The 10651-nt window shown below is 39.7% G+C and overlaps 1 long non-coding RNA gene across 1 annotated transcript; it reads right to left on the bottom strand.

The window, feature by feature from the left end:
* Window positions 1-5881: 5881 nt before the first annotated feature.
* On the bottom strand, window positions 5882-8456 carry LOC124888520. The gene is made up of 2 exons (XR_007046885.1): window positions 7653-8456; window positions 5882-6213 (listed from the first exon to the last, which is right to left on the bottom strand). It is a non-coding gene; the product is annotated as an uncharacterized LOC124888520 (long non-coding RNA).
* Between the last annotated feature and the right edge of the window lie 2195 nt (window positions 8457-10651).

Raw genomic sequence — 10651 nt, forward strand, 5'->3', positions numbered from 1 at the left:
AACTTCATAAGTCTCATATCCATATAGGACTTTTGGCGACTTTGAGTTGTTTTAAGTCTATCTCGAATCACCTTTACTTTCTCCATAGCTTGGTGAACAAAGTTCAGACCGAACAACCTAGTCTCACCAACCTCAAACTATCCAATAGGATCTACACCTCCTACCATAAAAAGCCTCAAAAGGGGTCATCCCATTACTAGAGTGATAACTATTGTTTTAAGCAAACTCGATGAGAGGTAAATGATCCACCCAACTACCACTAAAATCTATCACACAGGACCTTAGAATATCTTCCAAAGTTTGAATAGTCATTTTGTTTGTCCATCCATTTGAGAGTAGAATGTGGTTCTAAGGTTAACCTATGTGCCCAACCCTTGTAAAACAAACACCAAAAGTGAGAAGAGAACTGTGTACCTCGATCCAAAATAATAGAAATGGGTGCACCATGAAACTTACCTCGATCCAAAATAATGGAAATGGGTGCACCATGAAACTTACCTCGATCCAAAATGAACAACCTCACATAATTCTCTCTAGTTTAAGTAGTCCTTATAGGCAAGAAGTGAGCTAACTTAGTCATCCTATCCCGATGACCCAAATCGAATCATGCTGATTTCGAGACCACGAAAGACCAGTAACAAAGTTCATATCGATCACCTCCCACTTTCACATAGGAAACTCAATCTCCTGAGACACACCACCGTGCCTCAAGTGCTCAACCTTCACTTTCTGACATACCATAAACTTAGACACGAAGTTGGCCACATCTCTCTTCATGTTGTTCCACTAATAAATCTCCTTCAAGTCGTGATACATCTTCGTCGAACCTGGATAAACTTATACCTCAACTCATGAGCCTCATTCAAAACTCTCTCCCATAGCCCATCAACATCGGAAACACACAATCTACCACAGTATCGCAATATACCATCTTCACCAATCTCAAATGCCATGACCTTTTGCTAACGCACATCATCCTTAATCAACATCAAGTTGGGGTCCAAAAGCTGCTTCTCCTTCACTTCTGCACCAAGATATAACTTCACCACCTCTTTTACAATCACACCTACATCCTCATAATCCAAAAGACAAACTCCAAGATTAGCCAACCGATGTATGTCCTTTACCAATCCACGTGTCTTCTCATCCACATGAGACAAGCTACCCATGGACAACCTGCTAAAGCATCAACAACCACATTAGCCTTATCTGGGTGGTAATGAAGACTCATATCATAGTCCTTGAGCAACTCAAGCTATCTCTTCTGCCTGAGATTCAACTCCTTTTGGGTGAACACATACTGCAAGCTTTTATGATCTGAGAAAATATCCATATGAACCCCATATAAATAATGGCACCAAATATTCAGAGCAAACACTACAGCCACCAACTCCAAATCATGAATCGAATAATTCTTCTCATGAACTTTCAACTGCCTAGAAGCATATACCACAACATTAGCAAGTTGCATCAAGACACAGCCTAGTCCCACACGCGATGCATCACAGTAAACAACAAATCCATCAGTACCCTCAAGCAAGGTCAAAATCGAAGCAAAAGTCAACTTATTCTTCAGCTTCTCAAAGCTACCCTTTCAAGCATCAGACCACAAAAACTTCACCTCTTTCTAAGTTAACTTAGTCAATGGAGTAGTCGTTTTATCATTTTCTGATTTTATTTAAAGAAAATGGTTTTTGCCCTTTCAAACTATTTAAAAAGATTCAAAAGAATTTCAAAATAATTTTGAAAAAAATTACAGAGTCGCCACTAGATTTTTGTAAAAAATATCAAGAAAACTTACACAAATTTCAATGATTCAAAAATAAAAATAAATCTTTGAAATAAGAGAAACTGGGTAAGGGTTCAATTAACACCCTACGAAGATTTTTAAAGACACGTAGAAGCATCCGTTTAAAAATGGTTCATCAAAAAATCACTTTTGACTAACTTAAAAGGTGACTAACTTTATGAAAATGCCAATTTTTACGAAAATATCAAGTTTGATTGAACAATTTTGAAAAATAAATTAATTTTAAAAAATAAATTTATTTCGTTCAAGTTCAAATAGTCCATTTTTAACTAAAAGGAATTGACTTTAAGAAAAGAAATTTAAACAAAATTTCATTTCATTAACATAATTTTAAGGCAAACCTATTTCTTTTTAAGGAGAGGGGTCATTTTAAAGGAAACTCTATTTTGATGATCAATGTTAATTTAAATCTTGATTTTAATAGATTTTAAGAAGAATTTTTAAACCAAAATAAATAATAAACATACTATCAATCATGGGAAAATTTTTTTTTTTTTTTAGAAGAAATCAATTAAAGAAAATCTATATCTTTTTATGTTTCTATTTAGCTTAAAGGAGATTAATTAATACATGAACACAAAAAAAGAGACGTCTTAATTCTAAAAGCTAGGAATCAAGAAGATTAACATAAAGTCTATTTTTTATTTTTTATATATTTAAAAGGATAAAGTGGATAGAAAAATTCAAATAATTACAACAACAACAACAAACCCAGTGTATTCCCACCTAGTGGGGTCTGGGGGGTAAGATGTACGCAGTCCATACCACTACCTCTAAAGAAGTAGAAAGGTTGTTTCCGATAGACCCCCGGCTCAAGTCACAAGATACCACACAAACTCATAGTAAACCACAGAACTAGATTACATAACATAAATACGGCACCCATAAGTATTAGAAAACAGAGGAAAGCACACAGATTCGTAATAAAACATGGAACACGGAATCATAACAGGAATAAAACCCCCACCAAGTAATTCCCTACACTAGCGACCCAAACCGACCCTAGTCTTCTGCCCTAATTCGCGTCCTCCAGACCTTCCTATCTAGGGTCATGTCCTCGGTGAGCTGTAACTGCTCCATGTCCCGCCTAATCACCTCACCTCAGTACTTCTTCGGCCTACCCCTACCCCGCCTAAAACCATCCAATGCTAGCCTCTCACACCTACGAACCGGGGCATCCATGCCCCTCCTCTTCACGTGTCCGAACCATCTCAATCGGGCTTCCCACATCTTGCACTCCACTGGCGTCACACCAACCTTCTCCCGGATAGTCTCATTCTGAACTCTATCCCCTCTAGTCAGCCCACACATCCAGTGCAACATCCGCATTTCTGCCACCTTCATTTTTTGGATGTGAGAGTTCTTAACTGGCCAACACTCCGCTCCATACAACATGGCCGGACGGACTACCACCCTGTAGAATTTGCCTTTCAGCTTGGGCGGCACCTTCTTATGACACAACACCCCCGACGCGAGCTTCCACTTCATCCATCCCGCCCCAATACGGTGCGAGACATCCTCGTCAATCTCACCGTTACTCTGGATCACGGACCCGAGATACTTGAAACTATCCCTCTTACATACCTCCTGTGATTCCAGCTTCACTACTACCTCATTCTCCCGCCTCACGTCATTAAACTTGCATTCCACATACTCTGTCTTGCTTCTGCTTACCCTGAACCCTTTAGACTCAATAGTTTGCCTCCACACCTCTAATTTGTCATTCACACCACCTCGAGTCTCATCTATCAGAACTACATCGTCTGCAAAAAGCATACACCAAGGCACCTCCCCTTGAATATGCCGCATCAACACATCCATCACCAACGCAAACAAAAAGGGACTAAGAGTAGATCCCTGATGCAATCCTGTCAAGACAATGAAATGCTCTGAGTCTCCTCCCGCCGTCCTCACCTGAGTTTTCGCTCCATCATACATATCCTTAATTGCTCTGATATATGCCAGCGGTACTCCACTCACCTCCAAACATCTCCAAAGCACCTCCCTGGGGACTTTGTCGTAAGCCTTCACCAGGTCGATAAACACCATGTGCAGGTCCTTCTTCCTTTCCCTATACTGTTCTACCAACCTCCGCACCAGGTGAATTGCCTCCGTCGTCGAGCGGCCAGGCATAAATCCAAACTGGTTTTCCGAAATAGACACTATCCGTCTCAGCCTCACCTCGACCACTCTCTCCCAAATCTTCATAGAGTGACTCAATAACTTAATCCCCCTATAGTTATTGCAACTCTGGATGTCACCCTTATTCTTATAGAGAGGGATCATGGTACTCCACCTCCAAGCCTCGGGCATCTTTGCCGTCTTGAAAATTTCATTAAACAATCCAGTCAACCACCTTACACCAGCCTCTCCAACAAACTTCCAAAACTCCATCGATATCTCGTCCGGCCCCGTCGCCCTACCCCTTCGCATCCTGCGAACAGCCTCTCTAACCTCTTCTACCTTAAAACGTCTACAATAGCTAAAATCCTGACACTCCTCTGAGTGCTCCAGTTCCCCTAACACAATAGCTCTATCCTCTTCGTCATTCAAGAGCCTATGAAAGTACGACTGTCATCTATTCTTAATGTGGCCGTCCTCCACCAACACTCTACCGTCCTCCCCCTTAATGCACCTCACCTGATCGAGGTCACGACCCTTCCTCTCCCTAGCCTTAGCGAGTCTAAACAACTTTTTCTCCCCTCCTTTCCCCTGTAACCCTGCATACAAGCTCTCAAAAGCGGTCGTCTTAGCTGCCGTGACTGCTGACTTAGCCTCCTTCCTAGCTAGCTTGTACTCTTTCCTGTTTACCCGCTTCTTTTCTTCGTCTTTACTCTCAACCAATTTAGCATACGCCTCTTTCTTGGTCCCCACTTTCTTCTCCACCTCTTCATTCCACCACCAATCCCCCCGATGATGACTGGCTCGGCCCCTAGAAACACCCAACACCTCACTTGCATTCTCCCTGATGCACCTAGCCGCCCTATCCCACATACTATCCACGTCCCCCCTACACTCCCACACCCCCATTCTCGCCAACTTCTCCCCTATCTCCCACACATTCACTGGCGTCAAGCCGCCCCACTTAATTCTAGGTCTACACTCCTTACTCCTCCTCTTTCTATTCTTCTTTATACCTAAATCCATAACCAAAAGCCTATGCTGGGTCGAAAGATTCTCACTCGGGATGACCTTACAGTCCTTACACAACGCCCTATCCCCTTTCCTAAGCAACAAAAAGTCAATCTGGGTCCTGGCTATCGCGCTTCGAAAGGTGATCAGGTGATCGTCCTTCTTCGGGAAGCCCGAGTTCACCACCACCAGCCCAAAGGACCTCGCAAACTCCAATAGAGTAGCCCCCTCTTTATTTCTCTCCCCAAAACCAAAACCATCATGCACATCACCAAAGCCTCCCGGTAACGCCCTGATGTGCCCGTTGAAATCTCCTGCTACAACAATCTTCTCCGAGCTAGGCACGCCTCTCACCACCTCCTCCAAAGCCTCCCAAAACCGCATCTTCTCCTCCCCCTCCGATCCCACGTGCGGCGCATAGGCACTACACAAGTTCAGGGTAAACCCCCGAATGACCAACTTAATAGTCATCAACCTATCGTTGATCCTCTTCACCTCTACTACCTGACCTCTAAGCTCTTCATCTACTAAGATGCCAACTCCATTCCTACGCCTCTCGCTCCCAGAGTACCACAGCTTGTAACCATCCACCTCCCTAGCCTTAGACCCTACCCACTTGGTCTCTTGAACACACGCAATATTGATCCTCCTCTTCCTAAGAATCTTCACAAGCTCTATGGACTTACCCTGAAGGGTTCCTATATTCCAAGACCCAACCCTCAGCCTACTATCACTATCCACACGCCCTCCACTACCCCCCCCCCCCCCCCCCCCCCCCCCCCCCCCCCCCCCCCCCCCCCCCGCGGCCAAACCTTGGCCTCCCTCCCACTCCCGCCCTTTCCTCATCCCCCGCCCCCACCACGGCCCCACGCCCCAACCCCCTCGGACATTCAAATAATTAATGAGAAGAAAATGAAGATAAATAAAAATAGCAACATCTAAGAGAATTTATCTAGATTAATTAATTAAAGTGTACAAATAAATACAAATAACAAGTTAAAATGGAAACTAAAGAGAGAAGAGTTAAGATTGGGCCCTTTTCAAATCTGGCCAGCTTTAGGCCTATTCTTTATGGACTTTTGGTCCATTTCTGCAGTGTATACCCAGCTGTATATTGATGGTATATCAGACTTGCTACTGCTGCATTTTTCGCATACACATTGTATATCCGTGTTTAAAAACAAATATCCTCGCCTATAATGTTGTTATACGCCATACACTGGAGTATACCAGCAATATCTGACCTGTAAGTCCCGTATATTTGTGTATATCTGCAGTATACCAGCACTACATCAGTCCCTTTGAGCATGTATCTCAATCCGCTTGGAAACTTGGCAAGCATTTTGACTCTATAAACGGGGAGATTGTTGAGGAGGAGAGTCCATTTAAACTCATTAAAAAGTGCATGTTAAAGAAAACAAAAAAAAAGGATTATTCCGTTCAAAGGCAAGTCGATAAAGGAAAATAGAAGTAACATAATATGTTTTTCTTACTTAAGATCATACTAGCTTCTTTGAAAATATTAAAGAAAAACTTAAGCCTAATTAAACATTCTTAATATTGAATCATCTATCACAAATCTCTATGCAAGTAAAAAAAGAAACAGAATCATCAAGATAATAGGCTAAAAAGTAAGACTAAATCCGAGTTCGAAAAAAAAATTGCCATGAGAAGTTACAAGTGACAAAGATACAATGCCCAATGTTACTAACCCATAAGCATTGTCATCACTGGCCTCTTATTTCCACTTATCATGTTAATTCTTTGGAGCACAACTACTGAGGATAACTTGAAATATAAGCACATATTCATGTATTTTTACGTACAGAAACATGCATACAAAAAAGGTTGCATTGGTTTAGAGAGAAAAGGAATGCCTTGACATGTCGAAAATGGTTATATACAATGAGAGTCATTCCCCCAAAGTTGCATTGGCTTTAAAGGCACACATCAACTCATAACAAGGCGAAGCGATTTAGTGTAGAATTAGAATTTCATACTTTTGGGAAACCAAAACTTACATAATATCAAAAGAACAACCTTAAATTGCACCTCGTAAACCTTGTTTGTCAAGTAGAGCCAAAGAGATGCTTAAAGTATTGGTCAAACGACAGACAAACCTAGGAAGCAACAGTAGAAGAGAATCCAAACAAGCTCTTTTAATACTCATGAAAAGTCCTGGCAGTGTACTCTCCTGAAGAGGAAGAAAGAGATTTATAAAATTCCTCTTCCTCTGTTAGTTCACTTCGTGCAAAGGATAAGGAAAAATTCATTATGGTTTCATTTTCTCCTGACTTTGACTTTGCAGGCCATGAAGAGCCTTGAGGAATCCTCAACCTAACAACTCATTCAAACAACAATGCCAGCTACTCAATACACCTAGAACTTCCAACAAGTTTCGAACAACGAAATCTAATGCCCAGTTTAGATACTGTTCATAGGCAGAAATTATCAAATCTCAGATTAAACACAGTAGAGATTGAATCAAATTCAGAAAAGTAAATCAATTTTATTTCAAACCACTGCACACGAACAATTTTAACCCTTAATCCTAGAATCCTCACCAAAAGAAAAATGGGTTAAAACATTCTGCAGATTCCCAGCACAAATAAATACCTAAATAACAACAAATTTTCACCAGAAATAAAGAGGTTTTGCATCACAACAATCAAAGAACAAAAGAGAAGGTGCAAAACGGTGAATAGTTCACCTTTTTTAGAGCAGCGAATTGAGACAAACGAGCTTTGACGACGGACTTCCGCCACCACAATTTGATTCTAATCAATGGATTTCAAAATGAGGTCATTGAATTTGCTTTTTTTAATGTTCTTCGAGAATTTTGGTTACGTGAGATTAGAAGCATGTGCGTCCAGAATCTCCAAGTTTTTCCCCAAAAAATACTCCTCTCTTACCTCTATTCTGCTCCATCTATTTATCGAAGAAATTAGGGGCTTTCCGGATTTGAAATGTTTGTAAAGAAAAAATATAGGGATTTTTAAAATCCTCAATCTGACAATATACAACCTGTAATTTGTATGAAATTGATAGTAAAATCAAAATGGGAAGATGAAAAGAAGAATAAAGGAGACCAAAACGAGCTGCTACCATTAATGCAAATTCACGCTCTACTGTGTTGGTGAGATTTTGCCAAGAATACACAAGTGTAGCCAGATCAAGAGAAAAGATGATAAAATTCTAGCAAAAAATGGCTGAACGCGAGGGTAAAACGGTAAACAAAAGAGAGGCGGCTAGGGTTTTGTTGATGTCGTCGTTTGTTGCTGTTACTGTTGTACGCCGTTTGTGGTTGTTGTTTGTTGTGTTGTACACTGGTAAAGAAGCAATAAAGGTGGATCGGGTCAGTGAAGATTTGTTGGGCTGGTGGGATAAGCTGTTGTTTTGTTGGGCCGGTTGGGCTGAATTAGAATTGGAGCTTTAGGTATTTGTAATTTAAAGTTTAACCATGTTGAAAATTAATCTATCAATTGTGTTACAATTATGGTCTGATTAATTTCAATTGTGGCCAAATTCAATGAATTGATTAAATTTAATCAAAAATAAAAATGAACTAACAATTATTTTAATCTTGAGTTTCTTAATTTAATAAAATTAAATAAATATTTTTTTCAAATAAATTATTTTTAAGAACAAAATATATTTAAATCAAAATTTCAACCATTTGAATTAATCTTCAAGATAACCCTTGATTAAAGTTTAATTTATTATAAAATAATTATTTAAGTAACAAAATTATACGATATCGTATATACGAAAACGAAAATGTATAATCGCTACTTAAAATGATAAAATTGCCTAGATAAATACTGTGAAAAAATTTTAGCCGGATAAAATAAATGCTGTAATTTTATTTAAAATCAAATAAACTTGAAATTGAACTTAGTTGGGGAGAGGCCAAAAACTAGGTGTCAACAATTGCCCCCTCTCTTTGGATAGGGTGGATGCAAGTAACTCTGGGTAAAGGGAGTTTGATGTTCCTAATTTTTATCCGGCCACAAATTTATTTTTGAAAAAGGTTTATTTTTGCATGAGTTTCATGGAGTTATGGTTGGACCTCGCTATCAGGTTTCTGACATATCTCAGGTTTCATGAGAATTCAGGCCACTTGTTGTTCATGAAGCTTGATTTTAAAGCACAATTTTCAAAGAATCCTCAAGCTATCCCAATTTTTGAATTTCGGTAAAATGAAAAGATGGGGAATAAATTGATTGGGGGAGGTTGGAATGCAGTTGATTTTTCAATCATAGAGCCAAGTCTACATATCCCAATGTTCAGAGAATCAAACTGCTTATAGTTTGACTCAATTGGTAGAAAAGATAGTGTTTTATTTTAGACGATCTTTGGCTTAGGATGACTAATAAGTTTTTTGAGCTTATGAAAAAGAGGCTTGTAACCTCTTAACCATGAATGTGGGATCTTTCACATCCATAGGCAAGAATTTACCTGGATATAATTCCCAAAACTTTGAGTGCGTTATCACCTAAATTTGAAGGAAAGAGAAGGTTACTTCCAATATGAGTTTAGAAATATCCTTAAAGAAAAACTGAAACTATAATATCCCAAAATGCCCTACATACCTTCTAAAAGAGGTGTGGTTTGATGGTGGTGGAAGTCATCCTTCAGATAGTGTCCAAAGAGTTTGATATTCCTCTTCAAACTATGTCCCAGTTCGTTGCTAAGAAAAAGTTTTATGTTGTGCTGCATCTTTTCTGGAGTTGTCCACACCTGTAGTTTTGATTTGAGAATTTCATCCTTTTAGATATTCTCGACTTCAACTTAAACAAATGATTAGTTGAAAATGTAGCATTACACAAACGTAAATTGGTGTAAACCAGTTTGAACATGCTATTTTGAGATAGTTGATGAACCAATTTATATAACCGCTTTGAACGGAGTGACGATCCAACATGTCTCATTGAAAAACAAAGTACCTATTTTGAATGTAACGTGCCACCTAGAACAGGGGTGATGGACCAACGTGTCTCATTGAAAGGCGGACGACCTATCTTGGATGTAACGTGTCACTTTGAATGGTAGTGATGGCCCAATGTGTCTCATTAAAAGAAGGACAACTGTAAGATCCCGCAAAATTCTCTCGTATGCTGAGCCTTAGAGCGTGTCAAGTGAAGCGTAAATACGGTCCTAAAAGATTTAGAAGTGACTGTCCAAGTGAGAAATATTTTAAACCGTGTAGAATTTCCCTAATATCAACTTTTTTGTCATATAGATAATTGAATAAGCTTTCCATCGATACCAATTTTGTCAAAATCCGACATCGGATGAAAAAGTTCTGGTCGTTTTATTAAGAGCTATCGGAACTACCCAGATGCGACGGATAAGTTGACGGATCATCGATCTTACGACAGACCGTCACCCAAATCATTGCAACCAAGGCAATGACTATCTCTTCTATCCCAAGTACGACGGCCAAGATGACAGATTGTCAAACTAGCGACAGACCGTCGCTAGGACCATCCCAACTAAGGTAGTGTGGCCTTTTTCTGACCAACATGCGATGGATGATCCGACAAACCGTCAGACTAATGACGGACCGTCACGCTGACCATCACAAATCCCATTCAATATTTTTAAGTCGTTTTTAAAAAAGGCTTTTCGGTCTTTTCCCATCCCTTTTAACCCTTATATATATATATATCTTGAACGAAGCTAAGGGCTTCATTCTTCATCTTCAAC

This window comes from Capsicum annuum, chromosome 11 (genome assembly GCF_002878395.1).
Source record: "Capsicum annuum cultivar UCD-10X-F1 chromosome 11, UCD10Xv1.1, whole genome shotgun sequence".
NCBI lineage: Eukaryota > Viridiplantae > Streptophyta > Magnoliopsida > Solanales > Solanaceae > Capsicum > Capsicum annuum.